Here is an 8,017-nt window from a genome sequence, read left to right on the forward strand (position 1 = left end):
CTGTAGCCCCAGCTGTCCTGGAACTCACTGTGTAGACCAGGCTGGCCTTGAACTCACAGAGATCCACCTGCCTCTGCCTCATAAGTGCTGGGACTACAGGCGTGCACCACCACTCCCGGCTATTTATTATTTTTATGTGTATGAGTATATAGCTTGCATGCATGTAAGTGCACCCATGTCATGCAATGCCTATGGAGGGCAGAAGAGGGCATGGGATCCTCCAGAACTGGAGTTAGTTAGGACTGTTAGCTGCTATGTGGGTGCTGGGAACCAGGAAAAAAAAAGTACAAAATCTTGCCCGGAAGCATTTGCCTGGTCAACTATAGACTTCACCAGTTGGTTATCTGACCTGGGATATCTTAGTGACTTAAAATATATCAGGAGCAGGTTGCTAGGTCAAAATAGACAGTTTTAAGATCAGTCACACAGGGTAAGTTTATTCCATTATTTCTCTGATTTGGACATTTCCCTTTTACACTTTTGCATTTATCTTTGTTTGTGTTATGATTTAGATGTAAATTCCTGGAAGGCATCTAAGCTGATGAGAGGGTTTGTTTTGATGCTAACTCCTGGGAAGGAATTTGATGATGTTTTCAAGAGCCTCAATGAGTATCTTCTCTGGCCCCAATTAATAGATGGTGTAAATTTTCAGAGTAATGTTTGGCTTAGCACTGGGACACTTCCCTATGCCTCAGGGCTGAGCAAGCCACGATTGGAAGACACTCAGTGGTACTTCCTAACACCTTCTTTCTGTTGTAGCATTAAACAATTTTTGAAAATTTTAAAAAGCTATCTTTTCTTTCATTTGAATCTTTTAAAATAATGTAATTAATGTCTTGGAATGTAATATTCTCATATCTAAGGCATATAATAAATTTTATGTATTCTTTTCCTCATTAAAAAAAAAATGGGATCTAGAGAGATGGCTCAGCTGTTAAGAGCACTGACTGCTCTTGTAGAGGACCAGGTTCAATTCCCAGCACCCACATGGCAGCTACAAACAGTCCTTAACTCCAGTTCCAGGGGAATCCAAAGCCCTCTTCTGACCTCCGAGGCATTGCACGACACGGGTGCACTCACATACATGCAGGCAATACACTCATACACATAAAATAAAGATAATAAATAATTTTTTTTAATGGAGACTGGGTGTGGGTGGTGCTTACCTTTAATCCCAGCATTCAGGAGGCAGAGGCAGAGGAATCTCTGTGAGACTGAGGCCAACCTGGTCTATATAGTGAGTTCCAGGCTAGCTGGGGCTACAAGGAAACCTTGTCTAAAAAATAATATTAAGAACACTGACTTTGAGGCATGACATCCCCATTGTACTCTTGAACTCACAGAAACTGTGATTCCCTGCTCAAGACTTGTATAAGGTTGGGCCAACAACCTGTCTTCGAGTGGGGAGAGGCTCATGAGGTTTCATCTATCCCTGAGGACTTACAGGCAGTTAATGTTTGCTGGGAGAGAGAGACAGAGATTTTCTTCAGTGGGTAGCCACCAGCAGGGTGCCCCTGGTACTGTGAATAACCTCTCACCCATGCTCCTCTAAGCAACCCTAATGAAACTCCTTGGGCCATGAAACAAAACATGAAAGTAGAAGGGGATTACTTGGGAAGAGAAAGGGGATCAGCAGGAGTGGGAGGAGAGGGTAATGGGGATGAATATGTTCAAGATGTATGAAAATACCATAATGTACTTCCAGCACTCTGGAGGCAGAGGAAGGCATATCTCTGTGAGTTGAAGGCTGGCTTGGTCTACATAGCAAGTTCCATGTTGAGTTCTGTCTCAAAAAGAAAGGATCATGATGAAATAAAGTCTTCACATTATTAATAGATAGTAATAAAAACATCAGAGCCAGGGAGATGGCTCAGTGGATAAAGGCACTCGCTAAGCAAGTTTGATAACCTGAGTTTGAGTCTCAGGACCCACATGCTGGTTGGAAAGAACAGCTCCTACAAATTGTCCTCTGACCTCCACCCATGTACACACACACACACACACACACACACACACACACACAATTTAAAAAACACACACACACACACACACACACACACACAACAGAAGAAAGGCCAAAACAAATGAGACAAAATTCTGATGATTTTTTTTTTTTTTCAATTGAAAGAAGACTTGAATGTATATAAACATGTGAGTCCTCTAAAGGCCTGCACTTGGGCGGGAAGAATTAACATTGTAATGATGCCTATTCTCCTGAAATTAATCACAACATTCAAAATGCAATGTAATTCCAGTAAAATAACACAATTTGAAGGAGAGTGGGACAGGGCACAATTCTACTGAAAATCATCTGGAAAGTGTTTATCTTCTCAAACAGGAGTTACCAGATTTGTTGCATATATAATTACCTGAAGAACTTCGAAAAATCCAATACCCAGAGGCTGGAGAGATAGCTTAGCAATTAAGAGCACTTGTTGCTTTAACTGAGGGCCTAGGTTGGGTTTCCAGCACCCACGTGGTCACTAACAACCACCCATAACTCTAGTTCCAGGGGATCCAACGCCCTCTTCTGGTTTCCATGGGCATTGCATGCACCAGTATAGTTGGATAAATGCAGGCAAAATACTCATACACATAAAATAAAAATAAAATAAACACAGACTTTTAAAATCCAATATCCAACTGGGACACATTGAAGAACACCCTGTGTTTGGAAACCACTCATCACACTGTGCTCAAGACAGTTCTTCAAAACAAAGACAATAGGAAGTTTCACTCAACTACCTAGAAAAATAGATCATGAAGCGATAGCAATAGAAAGCTTATCCGACAGTGCACAGCAGACAAGAGTAAAGCACAGCTCCCAAACAGATCGATGTAGGTAAGAAACGTAGGGTGTAAATTAAAACGGGTCAAAGAAAGACGAGTTAATTAGTAATAAAAACTGGCAGCCACGTGAGGAGAAAAAAAATGGAATAGAAGCCTTTTCTCATTCCTTGTGGTCAGCTTCACGTGACCCTCCCGTCTCCCTCTCCTCCCTCTCCTCCCACCCCTGAGACTTGTGACACAGCAGCCAGAGTCCTTTAGAACGGGTGATCAGATCCTGCCTCTCCCGCCCTCTCTTTCACTCCCTGGCCTGCCCTGATGACCTTCAGCTCCTGACTGTGTCTTGCAGGTCTGGGAGAAGGTGGTCCACCATCAGCCTCTTTAGCCTCTCTGCCCTCCGCGCCCACGCGCTGCTCTGTGAGCCCAGACATCCCAGACCCTGTTTACTCAGAGCTTCTGGTGGGCTTTTCTTCTTCCTGAGGCTCACAAGCTTTTGCTCCAGGTCTCAGGTTCACTGTTTCCCCACCAGGGACGCTTTCCAGGCCTGACTGTGAGGACATTCCCGTGCTAACCGTCATCACCCCATTCACCCAGACACCTACTTACTCTCTTATTAGCACTTACCATAATTGATATTATAAGCTTTTGTTTGTTGATTTTCTCCCCCATCTCCCTAAGAGCTGAATGAAGCAACCTTATCCTTTCAGGAGCTGACAAATAGTAGATGCTCAGTAAATATTTGTTGCATGAGAGAGAACCTCCTTCCAGCTGAGGCCAACGCTGGGCCTGGGACCCAAAGAAGAACCAGTTGTTCTTGTTCCACCAGCGGTGAGGATAGCAGCTTTGCACAATGAGGGGTGTGAACTCTGGGAGAAGTGTAAATCTTACAGGGCTCCAGGTGGTGGTAAGAGGGGGTGGCAGGGCGGACTCCTATTTCAGAGTTGCATCCTAAGTAATCTGAGTCAGGATTTGAGACCTAACATAGGTTTGAAATTTTCTAGTGACTATGACACCCCAAAGCACCAAATTCTTAGTACTCTTTCCTGTAGAAAGACCATTGCAGTGAAGGAGATAAAAATGGAAACAAAGTAAAAGCTTTGTGGAAAATTCTGATTTCTCTCTACATCTGATGAATGGGATTAGTTAAAACAGTTATAAAATGTTAATGCTAGGAAAAAGCCTGGAACACTGTCTCCTAGTGACTGTAAAATAGCCCAGTCCTTTCATCTGACAGATGAAAAGAGCCAGACTAGGGAGATTCAGTGACTGGCCATTGTGGACAATGGTGGGTCAGAGTCTCACCACATCTTGAGGTGCAGTTCAGAGCCTTTGCTGTAATCATACACTCTACATCACATTTTAGAAAAACACTGCTCACTTAGAGAACTTCATTATCATCCATTAACTTTATAACTTTGTGTGTGTGTGTGTGTGTGTGTGTGTGTGTATACACATGTGCATGCATACGCTCAAACCCAGGGCCTCATACATGCTAGGCAAGCAGTCTACTACATCTTCAGCCAGCACCTCCGGAGTGCTGGGATTACAGGAGCATACGCAGACAGCAAACACCAGCTGTAGAATGGGCTGCAACAGTTTTGTCTGTCACCTACCTACATGCTGTTTTCTCCCTCACCCTTCTTCCAGAAAGATAATTCAAGAACAGTTAGTTATTTATTGTTGGTAGAATCTAGAGCAAGATGGTCTTTGGCTGTTCCCTCTGTGATGCTAGTTTTCTTGGATAGAAGAAGTATTAGCCTATGCAGACTCCGCAGGTATCACTCAGTAAGATGTGAGCTACTGGCGATGTCATCAAACACTTGCTGATCAGGAAGGACTCTTATATTACAGTTTTTTTTTTTTATCAGATATTTGCCGTTAAATTTTTTTTTAATTTTATTTTAATTTTATGTGTAGGTGTGTATTGCCTGCATGTAGGTTAAGTGCACCCATGTCATGCAAGCCCTGAGGACAGAAGAGGCTGTCGGATCCCCTGGAACTAGTTAGTTGTTAGCTGCCATGTGGGTGTTGGGATTTGAACTCAGGTCTTCTGCAAGAACCACCAGTGTTCTTAACCGCTGAGCCATCTCTCCAGCCCCTCATTTATATATTTTTAATACTTTTATTTATTATTTATTATTTTTATGTGTACGAGTATATTGCCTGCATGTATATAAGCGCATCCATGTCATGCAATGCCCAAGGTGGTCAGAAGAGGGCATCAGATCCCCTGGAACTGAAGTTATGGATAGTTGTTAGTTGCCATGTTGGTGCTGGGAATTGAACCCAGGTCCTCTGCAAGAGCAGTCAGTGCTTTTAACCACTTAGCCATCTCTCCAGCCTCATTAAAATTTTTAAGTTACAACTAGGTATGGCGATGCATGCCTGGCACTCAAAAGGCAAAAGCTGGCTGTGAGATCTGGCCAGCCTAGTCTACAGAGAGAGTTCCAGGCCGTTGGGGTTACATAGACCCTGTCTCAACAAACAAACAAAAAAGATTCAAGAAAACCAAAATTGGTATGACTGGCCTTTTTTTTTTTTTTTTTTTTTTAATGTACTATTTTAGTTGCTGTTAGACTCAAACAAAAGACCCCAAAACGCTTTGATCAGAATATATTCAAACCTTCATTCAGGTCTCATGAAAGAACACCATTTCTGTTTGCCACGGTGCATGAATTCAACCTTAATTATCATATAATTACATTATAGGATCTTGCCAAAAAAGTATAACCTTGAACTCTCTGCTACGCCACTCTTATCAAAGTATTTTTATGATATGTGATATTGATGGATGATTTCCAGGAAGATATACATCCTGTTTCCAGATAGTTTCCATCTTGTCTGAGACTAAGCCAGACTTTCAGAGGACCATTTGATTGCAATTCTAGCTGTCTTAGGGTTATTATTATTTTTTTAGTAACATCTTGATTGAAATATAAACACCTTACTTATGTAAATTTCAAAATCAATGGTATTTAAAATACTCATAGAGCTGTGTGACCACCAATTTTGGAAAAATGTTATCATTGTGCACCCTTCAGCTATCACCTCCCCAACCTTCTTGCTCATCACTCTGAGGCTCCAGTCCTAAGTAATCACAAATCTACTTTCTGCCTCTGTAGGTTTCCTTGTTCTGGGCATTTGATATAGATAGAATCATCTAATAGATGGTCTTTTGTGACTGGCAGCTTTTACTATTGTGAGGGTTAACCTTGACTAGCAACCTGATAGGATTTAGAATCACCTAGGGGACAAAACTCTGGGCATATCTGTGAGAACATCTCTAGAGACATTAAACTGAGGTGGGACGGTCCACCCTGAGTGTGAGCAGTACCATATTGTGGTCCAAAGGCTCAGACTGAATAAAAAGAAGAAAGCAAATCAAGTCCAACCACCATCTCATCATGCTTCCTAAGTGCAGATGCAATGTAACCAGCACCTCACACTCCTGCCGCCAAGTCTTCCCCACCATGATGGATCTCACCCTCAACCTGAGCCAAAGTAAATCTGTCTTTTAAATATTTATTTATTTAATTTTATGTATATGTACGTGTGCCTGAGTGTATGTATGTTCACCACATGCATGCCGGAGCCCTCAGAGATCAGAGGAGGACATCAGATCCCCTGGAACTGGAATTGCAGGCAGTTGTGAGCTACTATATGAGTGCTGGGAACCAAACCCAGCTCCTCTGCAAAAGCAGTAAGTGCTCTTAACCACTAAGCCATGTCTCCAGCCCCAACATTTCCTTTTTTAAGTTGCTTTTGTCAGGTGTGTTGTCATAGCAATGAGAAAAGTGACTAATACAATTACTTGTAATATTTTCAAGGTTTATCCATGTAGCATGTATCAGTAACTCTTCTATTTTTTTCAATATATATATTTTATTGAATTTTTGTACATTTCATCCAAAACATCTTAATCATATTTAGACCCCCCCATTTACACACCCAAGAGTCCACCCACCAGATTTCATGCATTCTGCCATATATGTTAAGGCCTATTGAGTCAAGTTTGTGTACCCAGATATCCCTCGTATGTGAGTTCATCCACTGGAGCTGTTCAGCCTATCTAGCGTCACTCCCTTAAAGAAGATCAATTCTCCTTCACCCAGTGATCAACTGCCAGTAGTTCCCTGGCTAAGGTTGGGGCCTTCTGCCCATTTCCCCAGTTCTATGCTGGGTTTTTGTCTAATCGAGTTTGTATGGTTCTTGTGGAGGCTGTCGCCATTACTGTAAGTTCATATGAGCAAGTTCTTGGAGGCTTGGAAGACTTGTTTTCTCATAGTCATGTACCATCCTTGGCTCTTACAATCTTTCTGCCCCTCTTCTGCATTGGTCCCTCAGCTATGGGTGGGTGAGGTTTAATATAGGAGTCCTATCCAGGGACACACACTCTGCAGTCTCTATTCTGTACGCTTTTGGTCCATTGTGGCCTTCTGTGCTCCTCACCCCTGTTGCATGAGGAAACTTCACTGATGAGAGTTGAGAGATCCATTAGTATTCTCTCTACCCCTTGTTCCACTATGTTCCATGAGCCTTAGATGTAGAGATTTCATTGTAGATGTGTCACTTAGGATTGGGCATCTCACAGACACTTATTCTCTGTGTGTGACCAGTTGTGAAACTCTGTAATAGTCTCCATCTGTTGCAAAAAGAAGCTTCTTTGACGAGTAACTCTTCTTTCGTATGGTCAAAGAATACGCCATAGTCTGACTGTACCCCGTTTTATCTGAACACGTTTGTTGGACATAGAAGTGCCCCCACTTTTAGACTAACAAGACTATGGGCATTCATGATGGTTCTTCTGTGGACATGTTTTCATTCCTCTTGGTTATAAGTTCATGAGCAGAATTTCTGGGTATTTTTGTTTAAATTTTTGAAGAACTGCCAAACTGTTCTCCATGGTAACTGTACCTTCTCACCAGTGGGAGATGTGATTTGATTTTTCCACATCCTGTCCAACACTGCTTATTGTCTGACTTTTTGATTAGAGCCATTCTACTCCGAACAATGTGGCTTTGGCCTGCATTTCTCTGATGACTAATAATGTCAAGCATTATTTTAACAGACTTATTCACCACTTGCATTTTTGTTTTTGGTTATTGCTGCCTTGGAGAAATGTTCATAAAGATTATTTTAACTGAGTTATTGTCTTTTTCTTGTTGGATTCTAAGAGTTTTTATATATTCTGAAAAGAAATCCCTTATCAGATCTATGATTTGCAATTAAA

The sequence above is a fragment of the Nannospalax galili genome, unplaced genomic scaffold (assembly GCF_000622305.1).
Source record: "Nannospalax galili isolate Female #2095 unplaced genomic scaffold, S.galili_v1.0 scaffold113, whole genome shotgun sequence".
Taxonomy (NCBI): domain Eukaryota; kingdom Metazoa; phylum Chordata; class Mammalia; order Rodentia; family Spalacidae; genus Nannospalax; species Nannospalax galili.